The 12,823-nt window shown below is 43.9% G+C and overlaps 1 pseudogene; it reads left to right on the top strand.

The window, feature by feature from the left end:
- The first annotated feature begins 2,066 nt into the window (after nucleotides 1-2,066).
- LOC101679810 overlaps nucleotides 2,067-12,823 on the top strand; it is a 33,644-nt pseudogene continuing 22,887 nt past the window's right edge.

Here is a 12,823-nt window from a genome sequence, read left to right as displayed (position 1 = left end):
ACTACATAACAAAGAAGCCATCATCTCTGCACTCAAGAAGCTCCCAGGTAGGAGGGGAGACAGAAAACAAACCAGATCATTTGAACACAGCATGATATATGCTGGACAAAACTGAAAATGTTTTGGAAGTCTTTAGCTGAGGGCAAAATGCTGTAGGCAGTGGTCAGAAAAGGCTCCCCAGAGGATGTAATGTCTAAGCTAAGTCCCAAGAAAGGAGGCAGCATTGGTCTAACTAAAGGTTGAGAGAGAGGGCTTAGACAGGCAGATCTGCATGTGCACCGGCCTGGAGGTGAGTGAGAGAGAACATAATTTATCTGCAATGCTGCCAGATGAGGCCAGATCCCAACCCACGGCTGTTGGAACTAAAGCTTGTGTTTAGCTGTAGTGTTGTCATGCCTCCCTGGAATGGGGAAGAGGGTTGGGAATGAAAAAGAGTGGACAACAGCCTCTGAGATCCCTCCCAAGCCTGAAGCTGTAGTTTCATGATGGCCTGAACCAACTCCTTCAAATGCCTTCACTATCATTCTCAGAAAACGGGCAACAAGAGATCCCCACACCACACTCTCTGGTCTTGACATTGTAAGTGTTCTGTGAATTCATGTGCACACATGAGCTCACTCCATCTGTGAGATGCCATCTGTGAGTGCGAGTGTGTCTGAGTGTGTAATTTTTCCTCACATTTTGAAGGCCATGAGGAAGGTCCAAGGGGCCACGCTAGGGCTTTATCCTCCTTTGTGGAGTTTGGGGCAGGCGGGCAGCCTCCTGGCCTCTTGTCTTGGTTGCTTTTCCTCTTTGGTCCCTTCTCAATTCTGCTCAACCTCGCCTTGGGCCAGTGCATGGGCTCCTCTTCTCTTCTACTGGCAGGTTGGGAGCTGCCACCAGACTGTCCCAGCCTTCCCAGTCCCTGGGGGATGACCACTGAGACTCCTTGAGGGCTTGGTAGTCTCAGCTACTGTTCTGAGGGCTGGTCCACATGTCAGCTCTTTTAATCTCACAGCTCTGTATGCCAGACATTGTTAATAGCCTGATTCCTTCCTGCTTTAGAAATAATGAAACTGTCAAATAAATAAATAAAATCTTTTAAAAAAAAAGAAAGAAAGAATGAAACTGAAGTTCATATAGGACAGCTGACTTGTCCAAGGTAAAGTTCACATCAGGCTGTCCGACTCCAGTTTGGGTTCTGAACCAACCTGCCGTCCTTCCTCAGCAGGATCCCTTGGATGAGAGTGGGGTCAGAGGAGGAATATGTGAGGGAAAAGGAAGCTTTAGAGTTTGACAGTCAGGAATCAGAGCCTCCCCCACCCCCCTTCCTCCATGAACCTATATTGCTTAAGCTCTCTGGGCCGCAGTTTCCTGATCTGTAGAGCAGTGACTGTAAAGAACTTCTCATGGGCTGTTGTGACCATTACACGAGAAGCACAAGCAAATACCCTCACACAACAGGCACTCACACACGGTGGCCTTTCCTAAGGATAATGCCTTCGCCCAGTCAGGACTTGCACAAGATGGCATCCCAGATCTAGGCCATTTGCTGGCAAATAGTCTTGGGGACAGAAACCAGCATGATGTTATGGAAAATGCTCTAGACAAAGAATTAGGGGCCCGAATTTAAGCTTCATTTCTGTCACCTATTTGCTGTGGGCAGATACTCCTTGTCCCTAAGCTAGAGGGTCCTTCCCCATAAAGTGGGGATAAGGGGACTTGTCTGGACTGGATAATCCAAGATTAGTCCCAGCTCTGACATTCTGGGATTCCTTGAGGTGGAACAGACTCATTTAGTCATTCAACAACCACTCCAGGTCTCCACAGTGGAGATAGCACTGCAGGAAATAAAACATCTAGGGGACGACTTGTCTTCAGGAAAGGGGAAGAAATTTGCTGGGAAATGGTTATTTCTTGCCATTAAAATCTATGTGCAAGTGGATAGCCATAAGCAAAAAACAAAGAAAACCAAAAATTTTCCATTCATACCATATGTATAAAAGTGAACTCTTACTGAAGAGAGCAGGTATCTGGCCTGTGAACAGGCATCTTCGTTTCACATCCAATGAAAGAGCAATTTAAAAATGAGTGATGTTGAGAAGGACAAGAAAGTTTTTGTTCAGAATTGTGCCCGGTTCCATACACTGGTGAAGGGAGGTGAGCACAAGATTGGGCCAAATCGCCATGGCCTATTTGGGTGAAAGACAGGTCAGGCATCCATATTTTCTTACATGGATGCCAACAAGAACAAAGGCCTCACCTGGGGAGAGGAGACACCAATGGAGCATTTGGAGAATCCCAAGAAGTACATCCCTGGATCAAAAATGATCTTCACTGGCATTAAGAAGACAGGGGACAGTGCAGACTTGATAGCTTATCTCAAAAAGTCTACTAAGGAGGGGGGTCTGGGTGGCTCAGTCGGTTGGGCGACTGCCTTCAGCTCAAGTCATGATCCCGGGGTCTTGGGACTGAGTGCCACATCCATTTCCCTGCTCTTCAGGGAGCCTGCTTCTTCCTCTCTTTCTCCCTGCCACTCCCCCTGCTTGTGTTCTTTCTCTCTCTGTGTCAAATAAATAAATAAAATCTTAAACAAAGAAAAGCTACTAAGGAGTAATAGCTTATTTATTACAAAACAAAAATGTTTCATGTCTTTTTAAATGTGTGCCATATTTAAATTGATCTCATCCATCAGAATTCAGATCATGACTAGCTGATAGAATATTTCTTTTGGACAGGACTGATTTAAATAAGATTGGCTTGTGGTTAAATGCACATGATCAGCTTTCTGAACTTTGCTAGGAATTCTGGTTCAGCAAGTGCTGTCACTCTTTTCCCCTTCTGAAGGTATGATTGGAATTGATTAGTAATGTTCAGCTGTTCCCAGAGATTGTAAATGCCAGCTCTAAACCTATAGGAGATTGGTTTCAAATTAGATTTATATAATTGGTTATATTAATATATGTCTTAATATAGTATATTTTTTGTAATAATATAGATTATATTTCACATTCAATATATTATATATTATATTTCAAAATATATTATATATATGTATATATATATATATATATTTCATATATCAGTGTCTCAGAGAACAGCAAGACTCCGCTCTGTTTCAAGGTGTGTTCATTAGCTTGTAAATCACGAGGGCTGGAGATTAGCTGGCAATGTCCACTTTCTCTTTGTGGTCTTAACACTGCCACTTTAACTCACATTACCTGCATCGAAAATGTTGCTTTTTACCTCATGAAAGGCATTTTAGTGTGGTTTACATATCATATTAAATAAAGAATATTTAGGTTAGCTCAGTGGGTTAAAGCCTCTGCCTTCGGCTCAGGTCATGATCCCAGGGTCTGTCTGCTCAGTGGGGAGCCTGCTTCCTCATCTTTCTCTGCCTGCCTCTCTGCCTACTTGTGATCTCTGTCTGTCAAATAAATAAATAAAATCTTTAAAAAAGAAAGAAAGAAAGAATATTTAGCACTTAGTACATTTTGTAGATGATCTATAAGTTCAGATGCTTTTAAAATACAGTGTGAGGAGATATGGCAGCAAACTTGGATTGTGAATATTTTACTAAGTCAGACTAAGTTATAATTCAGGACTATCTTCTAAGCAGCTATTCAAAGACAAAACTGTAGAGTAACCATGTACATATGATTGGTAATGGTGCTTCTGCCAACTCGTTAGAAGGATTGGAGGAAATTATATCAGCACAAATTTGTAAATTACGTGATAAGGCTTAAGATAATTAAAAACAAAATCACATATCAAAATAAAAATTAACTTATACTGGATAAGAGACCTAAATGTAAAACTTAAAACTGTAAGACTTTTTTTTTTTTTAAGATTTATTTTTTTATTTGAGGTGGGGGAGAGGCAGAGGGAGAGAGAGAGAGAGAATCCCAAACAGACTATGGATATGGCTCATATCCATATGGACCCAATATGGAATTGGGATATGGAGCCCAATGAATCAATGCTTGATCTCATTATCCTGAGATAATAACCTAGCCAAAATCAAGAGTCAGATGCTTAAACAATCCACCCTGGTGTCCCAAAACTATAAGACTTCTTATACTTGATCTTAGCCAAAAGGCCAACAAGTGATCCAAAACTATAAGACTTCTTAAAGAAAACATTAGGGGGGGCACCTGGATGGCTCAGTCGGTTAAGTGTTTGCCTTTAGCTCATTTCGTAATCCTGGGGTCCTAGGATCATAGTCCTGTGTCAAGCTCCTTGCTCAGTGGGGAGGGGAATTTGCTTCTCCCTCTGCCCCTCCCCTTGCTTGTACATTCTCTCTCTCTCTCTCTCTAGCTTGCTCTCTTCCAAATAAATAAATAAAATCTTAGAAAGAAAAGAAGAAAGGAAGGAAGGAAGGAAAGAAAGAAAGAAACATTAGGAAAAATCCTCTATTATCTTGGATCCGTGAAAGATTTCTTAGATACAAAACCCCCAAACCATAAAGTGAAAATTGATCAATTAGATTCCATATTTATTAAAGATTTTTGCTCTTCAAAAACCACCAAAAGAATGAAAAGACAAGCCACAAAATTAAATTAAATGTTTGTAAACAACAACCAAAAATTAACTTGTTAAAAATAATAAAATAGGGGTGCCTGGGTGGCTCAGTCAGTTAAGCATCTGCCTTCGGCTCAGGTCATAATCTCAGGGTCCTGATGTCGAGTCCCGCATTGGGCTCCCCACTCAGTGGGGAGTCATCTCCCTCTGAGTCACTCCCCTCTCATGCTCTCTCTCACTCTCTCTCTCAAATAAATAAATAAAATTTAAAAAGTAAAATAAAATAAATGACATAGAATCAAAATAAATAAAAACAAAAAGTTGTAAAATATAAAAAATAAAATGCAAGCAATAAAATGTTTGCAAATCAGGCATCTGATAAGAAACTTTTTGTCAAGAATTTATCAATGCTTAAAACTCAATAATAGGAAAATAGCCAACCAAATCTAGAAATGGGCAAAAGATTTGAACAGACACTTCACTAAATAAGGTGCACAGATAGAAAGTGAGCATGAAAAAATTGCTCCCCATAAAATTGTAAAAATTAAAAAGACCAGCTATATCATGTTGATGAGCACATGGAGTAACTGGAATTCTTTTTTTTTTTTTAATTTTTTAATTTTTTATAAACATATATTTTTATCCCCAGGGGTACAGGTCTGTGAATCGCCAGGTTTACACACTTCACAACACTCACCAAAGCACATACCCTCCCCAATGTCCATAACCCCACCCCCCTTCTCCCAACCTCCTTCCCCCAGCAAACCTCAGTTTGTTTTATGAGATTAAGAGTCACTTATGGTTTGTCTCCCTCCCAATCCCATCTTGTTTCATTGATTCTTCTCCTACCCACTTAAGCCCCCATGTTGCATCACCACTTCCTCATATCAGGGAGATCATATGATAGTTGTCTTTCTCTGCTTGACTTATTTCACTAAGCATGATACGCTCTAGTTCCATCCATGTTGTCGCAAATGGCAAGATTTCATTTCTTTTGATGGCTGCATAGTATTCCATTGTGTATATATACCACATCTTCTTGATCCATTCATCTGTTGATGGACATCTAGGTTCTTTCCATAGTTTGGCTATTGTGGACATTGCTGCTATAAACATTCGGGTGCACGTGCCCCTTCGGATCACTACGTTTGTATCTTTAGAGTAAATACCCAATAGTGCAATTGCTGGGTCATAGGGCAGTTCTATTTTCAACACTTTGAGGAACCTCCATGCTGTTTTCCAGAGTGGTTGCACCAGCTTGCATTCCCACCAACAGTGTAGGAGGGTTCCCCTTTCTCCACATCCTCGCCAGCATCTGTCATTTCCTGACTTGTTGATTTTAGCCATTCTGACTGGTGTGAGGTGATATCTCATTGTGGTTTTGATTTGTATTTCCCTGATGCCGAGTGATATGGAGCACTTTTTCATGTGTCTGTTGGCCATCTGGATGTCTTCTTTGCAGAAATGTCTGTTCATGTCCTGTGCCCATTTCTTGATTGGATTATTTGTTCTTTGGGTGTTGAGTTTGCTAAGTTCTTTATAGATTTTGGACACTAGTCCTTTATCTGATATGTTGTCTGCAAATATCTTCTCCCATTCTGTCAGTTGTCTTTTGATTTTGTTAACTGTTTCCTTTGCTGTGCAAAAGCTTTTGATCGTGATGAAATCCCAATAGTTCCTTTTTGCCCTTGCTTCCCTTGCCTTTGGCGATGTTCCTAGGAAGATGTTGCTGCGGCTGAGGTCGAAGAGGTTGCTGCCTGTGTTCTCCTCAAGGATTTTGATGGATTCCTTTCTCACATTGAGGTCCTTCATCCATTAGTAACTGGAATTCTTACTGGTAGGAAGGTAAAATAGTATAACCAATCTGGAAAACAGTTGGGAATTTCCTTAAAAAGCTGAACCCACACCAGCCATATGATCTAGCCATTCTACTCTTAGGTTTCTCCCCAAGAAAAACAAAAATCTACATCCATACTAAGATTTGGGCATAAATTGTCACACCAGTATTATTTGTCAGAGGCCCATATGTGAAACAACCCAAAAGTCCATTAACGGGTGAGTAGGTAAACTATTCAGGGAGGTCCAGCCATGCAATGGAACACTCCTTTGCCCTATGAATGAATGAGCTATGGATACATGCAACAACATGGTGAATTGCAAAATAATTTGGCTGAGTGAAAGAAGTTAGACAAAAGAGAATACATACTGTGTAATTTCATTTTTTTTTACAATGGTAGGAAGGATAATCTAATCTATGATGAGGAATGCAAAGCAGTAGCTGCCTGGGGGATTAGGGATTGTGCAGGAAGGGGTGGGAGTGGATTTCAAAGGGGCTTTTCGGGGTAATGGATAGGTTCATTGTCTTGATTTTGGTTATGGTTTGAAGAGTGCATCCATATACAAAACTTACAAAGCTTTACATTTTTTATTGGCCTATTTATTTTTAAGATTTATTTATTTATTTTAGAGTGAGGGAGAGAGAGAGAGACAATGTGTACATAGACAGAGGGAGAGGAGAAGGAATCCCCAAATCTCCAAGCAGACTCTCCATTGAGTGTGGAGCCCAGCATGGGGCTGAATCCCATGACCATGATCATGACCTGGCCACCCAGGTGCCCCAGGGTGAGAATTTTCTAATAAAGACTTTTCTGCTGCCCCCCCAAAATATAATTTATACTACATCAGTTACACCTCAAAAAGTGTTTGAAAAAATCAAGGTGCAAACATAGAATTGGTAGTGACAGAAAAGGCAATCAAAATATGTTAGGACTGAAATATGCTACAGTTCATATAAATATGTTATAACAAATATAATATGATACTAACTTTGTAAGCACACATGCAGGTGCACACACACATGAATCTAGCAGACTCTTTTACAGTTAAAACTGCACCTGGGTGGCTCAGTGGGTTAAAGCCTCTGCCTTCAGCTCAGGTCATGATCCCAGGGTCCTGGGATCAAGCCCCACATCAGGCTCTCTGCTCAGCAGGGATCCTGCTTCCTCCTATCTCTCTGCCTGCCTCTCCGCCTACTTGTGATCTCTGTCTGTCAAAAAAAGAAATAAAATCTTTAAAAAAAAAAAAAAACCGCACATACACCCTTTGTCCAACCAGTCTTACTTTCAGAGATCCCTCCTACACGAAGAAAAATGAGTGTGCAAGGTGATCCTACTACGTACAGAGGTGCAGGTTGTTCACTGCACAAGGACAGCAGGTTGAGGGGCATGTGGGGCTGGAATCCAGTGTACACTCTACTTGCCAAGCCAAGTGAGTGCCTTGTTACAGGCCCAGGTCTGCCTGGAGAGGCACCTTTTGCTGATTCGCACAAAAGTTTTCTACGGTCTAGGTATAGGTATACCCGGGTTAAAGACATAAAAGGAGGACTATTACATCGGGATGGTTATCCACTGCCGCAAATCAGAAACAACCTGGATGTGTACTTACAGGGGATGGGTTGAAGAAAGTACCGCTCAACGACAAAATGAAAAAGTATGGAGTGCTAACAGGATCCTCAACCTAGAGGATGTCAGAAAGAATATTAAGTGAAAGACACAAGCTGTGGAAAGTTGTGTTCCCGACCACCCCCAGACCCCTACGCATGCGCCTTGGAAGCTGCTCAACCATCCCCTTGATTTTCTGCTTATCTTTTCATTTTCCTTCATGTTCTCTCTCTCTCTCTCTGTCTCACTATATATATATATTTTTTTTTTAACATAATCTCCATATGCAAGTGGGGCTCAAACCCACAAACCCGAGATAAAGAGCTGCTCGCTTACTGCCAGCCAGCCAGGAGCCCCTGCATTTAGTTTCAATGAACAGAAAACATAAATCTCAGACATAGAAGCTATTCTGTATCTATAAAATAAGGGAATTTTTTTAAAACAAAAGGATCATATTCATGTACATACATACACACATATGTATGTACGTATGTTCCCAGGGGCTTAGGGCAGGTTTACATTCTGCGTGTTGGGAGGGGAAAAGGAAGCCTATTAACTTTTCTCCCCACACACTTCAACGTGTTACCACTGGCATGTGTTTTTTTGGTAACAAAACAATACAGAGTGTATGGTAGTTCCTTGTATTACCCACACTACTTTTCTGTATGTTGGAAATCACATCAAAATTTTTTAAAAACTTAAGTATTTAGAAGCAAAACAAAATGAGGACAATGACATTTTTTTCAAAGAGTGAAATATTAAACCAGTAGAAGCCCCCTTCTACACCACCAACTGCACTGCACCACCCCCCATAAAAATATTCAGATGAAAAAGGAGAGCCTGGGCAGGAGTGGGGGGTGGGGGGTGCTGGGTGTGACTTTCCTCTGGGCTCTGGAATCAGAAGCCCTTCTTCACTTAATAATTCAGGGGTGGGGTGGGGGGAGTTGGAGCCTGGGGCCCATGGCTCCTATGTAAGGGTTTCAGGGAGTCTGGGGACCCCTTGATATTTTAGGAAAACGTTTCCCATGTGCATTTTTGTGTGTCTGCTTTCGCGTGTCTGCAGCTCTTACGGGACTCTCAAGAGGGTCAGCCGCATAAAAGAGGTTAAAATCCATGCCTTTGCTTTAGCTTTAAGTTCTGTTCGTCTGGAGAAATAATTTCAGGGAGCCCACCTCCACACTGAAGACTCCACTAGGCGGGAGTGCTGTGATGATTTGTATTAATGTATTCATTATAAAATAATTCACAAGAAAACAGGAAAAACCTAGAAAGTCATCCTTTTTGAGAACATTGTTTTTTACCTTCTTGTCTTCATTTCTACTAAGTGTTCTACAGTGAAGACACGTTGTTTTGGCAATAATAAAATGTTATTATGAATACATTTATTATTATAAATATAAATATGTATAGAGATAGGTGTACACACCAAGCCCCGGAGGGAACCACGCCCAAAGTAGGAACAGTGTTTATGCCCTAAGGATGGGATTGGGGGCTTTACGCTTTCTTCTTTGGTTTTATCAGGAGTTCCTATTTTGAAGTTATTTTGAAGCAAGAAATCACTTCCCTCCCAGTGATCAGTTTTAAGACCTTTTCATTCTATTCCCACAACTGGCACCAACCCCCCACCCCCAGGCCCCCTTACAGCCCCGCTCGGCCCCAAGGGGCCCCACACTCATCAGCTTGTTTGGGTAAAGAGGGGAACCAGGACGGGGGCTTGTCCAGGCATGCCGGGCTGACTCCCTTTTGAGGCCCAGCCCCTGAGTCACTTGGGAAAACCTTAAACACACAATCTGGACACTTTACTCCCTCTCTCTCGCTGTGCTCCCCGCAGGGTTGAGAAAGAGTTGAAAGACCCAGCCATCCAGAGTTCGGCTAAGCCAGGCTCAGACCTACTGAAGGGTTAGAGGGGGCCTTCCCAGATTCATGGATTTTTCTGGCATCAGAGAAACTGGGTGAGGACCTGGGATTTGGGACACCAGAGTGTCTGAGCTCCAATTCCAGCCTCACTATTTCTCCCAAGCTCCTCTGCTCTGAGTGTCCATGACACTCAGTCACTGAGCTTCTGCCTTCGGCTCAGGTCATGATCCTGAAGTCCTGGGATCGAGCCCCGCATCAGGCTTCCTGTTTGGTAGGAAGCCTGCTTCTCCCTCTCCCACTCCCCCTGCTTGTGTTCTCTCTCTCACTGTTGTCTCTCACTGTCAAATAAATAAATAAAATCTTTTTTTTTTTTTTAAAGGCAAGAAAAAGAAAAAGTCATCCAACATATATCATTTCACAGTAGGCCAAGCAAGCAAATTGTAACCTCTACACGTCACAGCCACAGGGTTTGGGCTTTGGTTGGTAAAGCAAAACACGAGACCCCTTTCTTAGGATTTCTCTTGTACCACGTGGGTGTAGAATTGCATAAGGTCTTCAGTGAAAGGATTCATCCCGGGGTTCCCAACTGTAAAATTTCAGCGAGGTACTTTATGTCTGGCGTCTAGGTTTGTGTCCAGCATGAAAAGCATACTCAGCACACAAATACCAATTTCTAAGAGCAGCTTGACCTCCTGCATCCCCACTTCCAAACCCTTCTCCCTCCCCTCCCCGCCTGGAGCCACCTTGAGTCCCCATCCACCACCACCGTCCCTGGCTTCCATGCAGGGGCGGGAACTACTGTTACTCCCACGTAAGAGCACCGGCTGATTCTCTCCCAGAAATAGAATGTAAACAGGGTAGAGGGCTTGTGGTAGAAATCTGAGAGCTCTGGAACTCCCAGCTGGAAGCAATGTCCCAGTAACGAGTCCAAAGGGAGAGTAGGGTCACTGGGTGTGTGCCCCTAACGTGCCAGTCCTCCAGCTGGGATGCTCTTCCTCCCCCTTGTTTGGCAACCCCCAACTTCTCTCTAGCTTCTGCATCGATCATCTCCTCCAGGAATCTGGCCTTGCCTACCCTCTCCCCTGTCTGAGTCAGGGGCTTCCGGGGCTCCCTTGCACCCGGCTAACCTCATCACAGCGCTAGGTACAATCTGGTATAATCGCCTGTGTCCTTGCCCTGCTCTCCCTTCCCCGAAGCGCCTTCCCACCACATGGAGAGCAGGGAGGAAGGCAGGAAGTGGGTTTTACTGTCTGTATCTTGGGCATCTAGCATGGGGCTCAGAGTGGGCCCTCGTAATCTGGTACATTAATAAACGCCTGACTCTTAGCACAACAATTTATAGGAGAAAAGTTATGAGTCTGGGCTGTGGATCCCGACCAACCAAGACCCAATTCCAATTCTAGTCTCCCTGGACCATAGATAAGTCATTTCCTCCTTGGGCCTTGCTGTGCACACAGATAAAGGGGGATAGTAACAATCCCCTTGACGCAGGTGTGGCCAGGGTTAAATGGAAAATGCACTGCAAGGAATTAGCTCAGAGCCTGATGCACACAGTAGGTGCTCCATAAATGCCCTGTTTCCTCAGCCAACATGGAGTGGCAGCTGGAACTCTCCACCCCTCCGGGCTGTGGGGACAATGAAGGGCCCACCCAGAGGGGGACACAGGGAGCCAGGCCTCATGAGTGGCTGGTTTCCTGACCTGGATTCAAGGCTCTTTCTGAGAGAAGAGGCAACACCCTGGCTCACCCCTCCTGGGCCTCAGAGGCTGGGGCTCCCTTGCTCCTTGGAGAAAATTAGCCTATCTTGCACTGTGAAACTCAGGTGGGTGACTCAGAGACAAGGCAGGCCACCTTGCTTGCTGCTGCCAGGGCTGGGCTCATGGGCAAGGCCAAGGTGTAGGCCATCCACGCATACCCAGGGCCACGGGACCCCAAAGCAGCGGGGGGTGCCCCCTCCTCCTTCTCAGAACAGCCAGTGAAGCCCACCTCCCCCACCCTTTTCTCCTCTTTCCTTTTATTCCCACTTGTCTGGCCTGTTGTTTTCTCACGGAGGTGAAATGTGAGATCTGTCCTTAGAAATTGTCACGTTTGTCTAGGGGCTGACAGAGTGAGCTTGGGAGTGAGGAGAAGGGGGGAGCTCAGGTACCACATTTGGCTTTTCACCAATTCCTCCCCCTCCCCCCAACCCCCAGCTGCCCTCCCACGGGGGACAGTGGGGCCAGATGTGTTCACACCCAAAACACAATGGTTTTTTCTGGAAATAGTCTTGGAGGGTCTTCTGACAGCAGCCATTCTCCACAGGTGTATTCCCTGGGGTCCCAGAGATACCTTGGGGGGGTTCACAGGTCAAAACAATTTTCCTAATAATATTGAGACATTCTTTGTATTTTTCATTCTCATTCTCTAACAAAACTCGTGCTCTGGATTTTTCCAGCTGGTCCATGACACGTGGTATTGCAACAGGCTGAATGCAGTTGTGGTCACAAGAAGACAGACACTGAAGAGTCTGCACAAATCTGAAAACAACATCACTCTTCTGGCTATGTTGTTTTTTTTTTTTCTTATTTGGAAAACATTATTTCTGTTATTTATTTATTTATTTATTTTTGTTTATTTTTTTAAAAGATTTTATTTATTTATTTGAGAGAGAGAGAGAGCACAAGCATGGGGAAAGGCAGAGGGCGAGGGAGAAGCAGACTCTCCGCTGAGCAGGGAGCCGATGTGGGGCTCGATCCCAGAACCTGGAGATCATGACCTGAGCTGAAGGCAGAGGCTTAACCCACTGAGGCACCCAGGTGCACCCGACACGGAGTATTTTATCGACATTGACTTTGCCAAAACTTCCTTACATGCTCCCATGCAACCTTTTCTCCATTTCCCCCACACTTGGAGTCAGACTTGCTTTGCAGTCTCCCAGTCTTGCCCGGCTCCCTACCTATTTTCTCTCACTCAGGCAGCATCCCTAGTAGGATCCTTGCATGTTTAATTCTGCCCCTGCTTCTGCTCCCCAAGGACCCAGACTATCTT

This window comes from Mustela putorius, unplaced genomic scaffold, assembly GCF_011764305.1.
Source record: "Mustela putorius furo isolate JIRA1106 unplaced genomic scaffold, ASM1176430v1.1 tig00003853_pilon_pilon_pilon, whole genome shotgun sequence".
Lineage (NCBI taxonomy): Eukaryota > Metazoa > Chordata > Mammalia > Carnivora > Mustelidae > Mustela > Mustela putorius.
The sequence above is the reverse complement of the archived record's forward strand: the minus strand, read 5'-3'. Positions and strand labels throughout refer to the sequence as shown.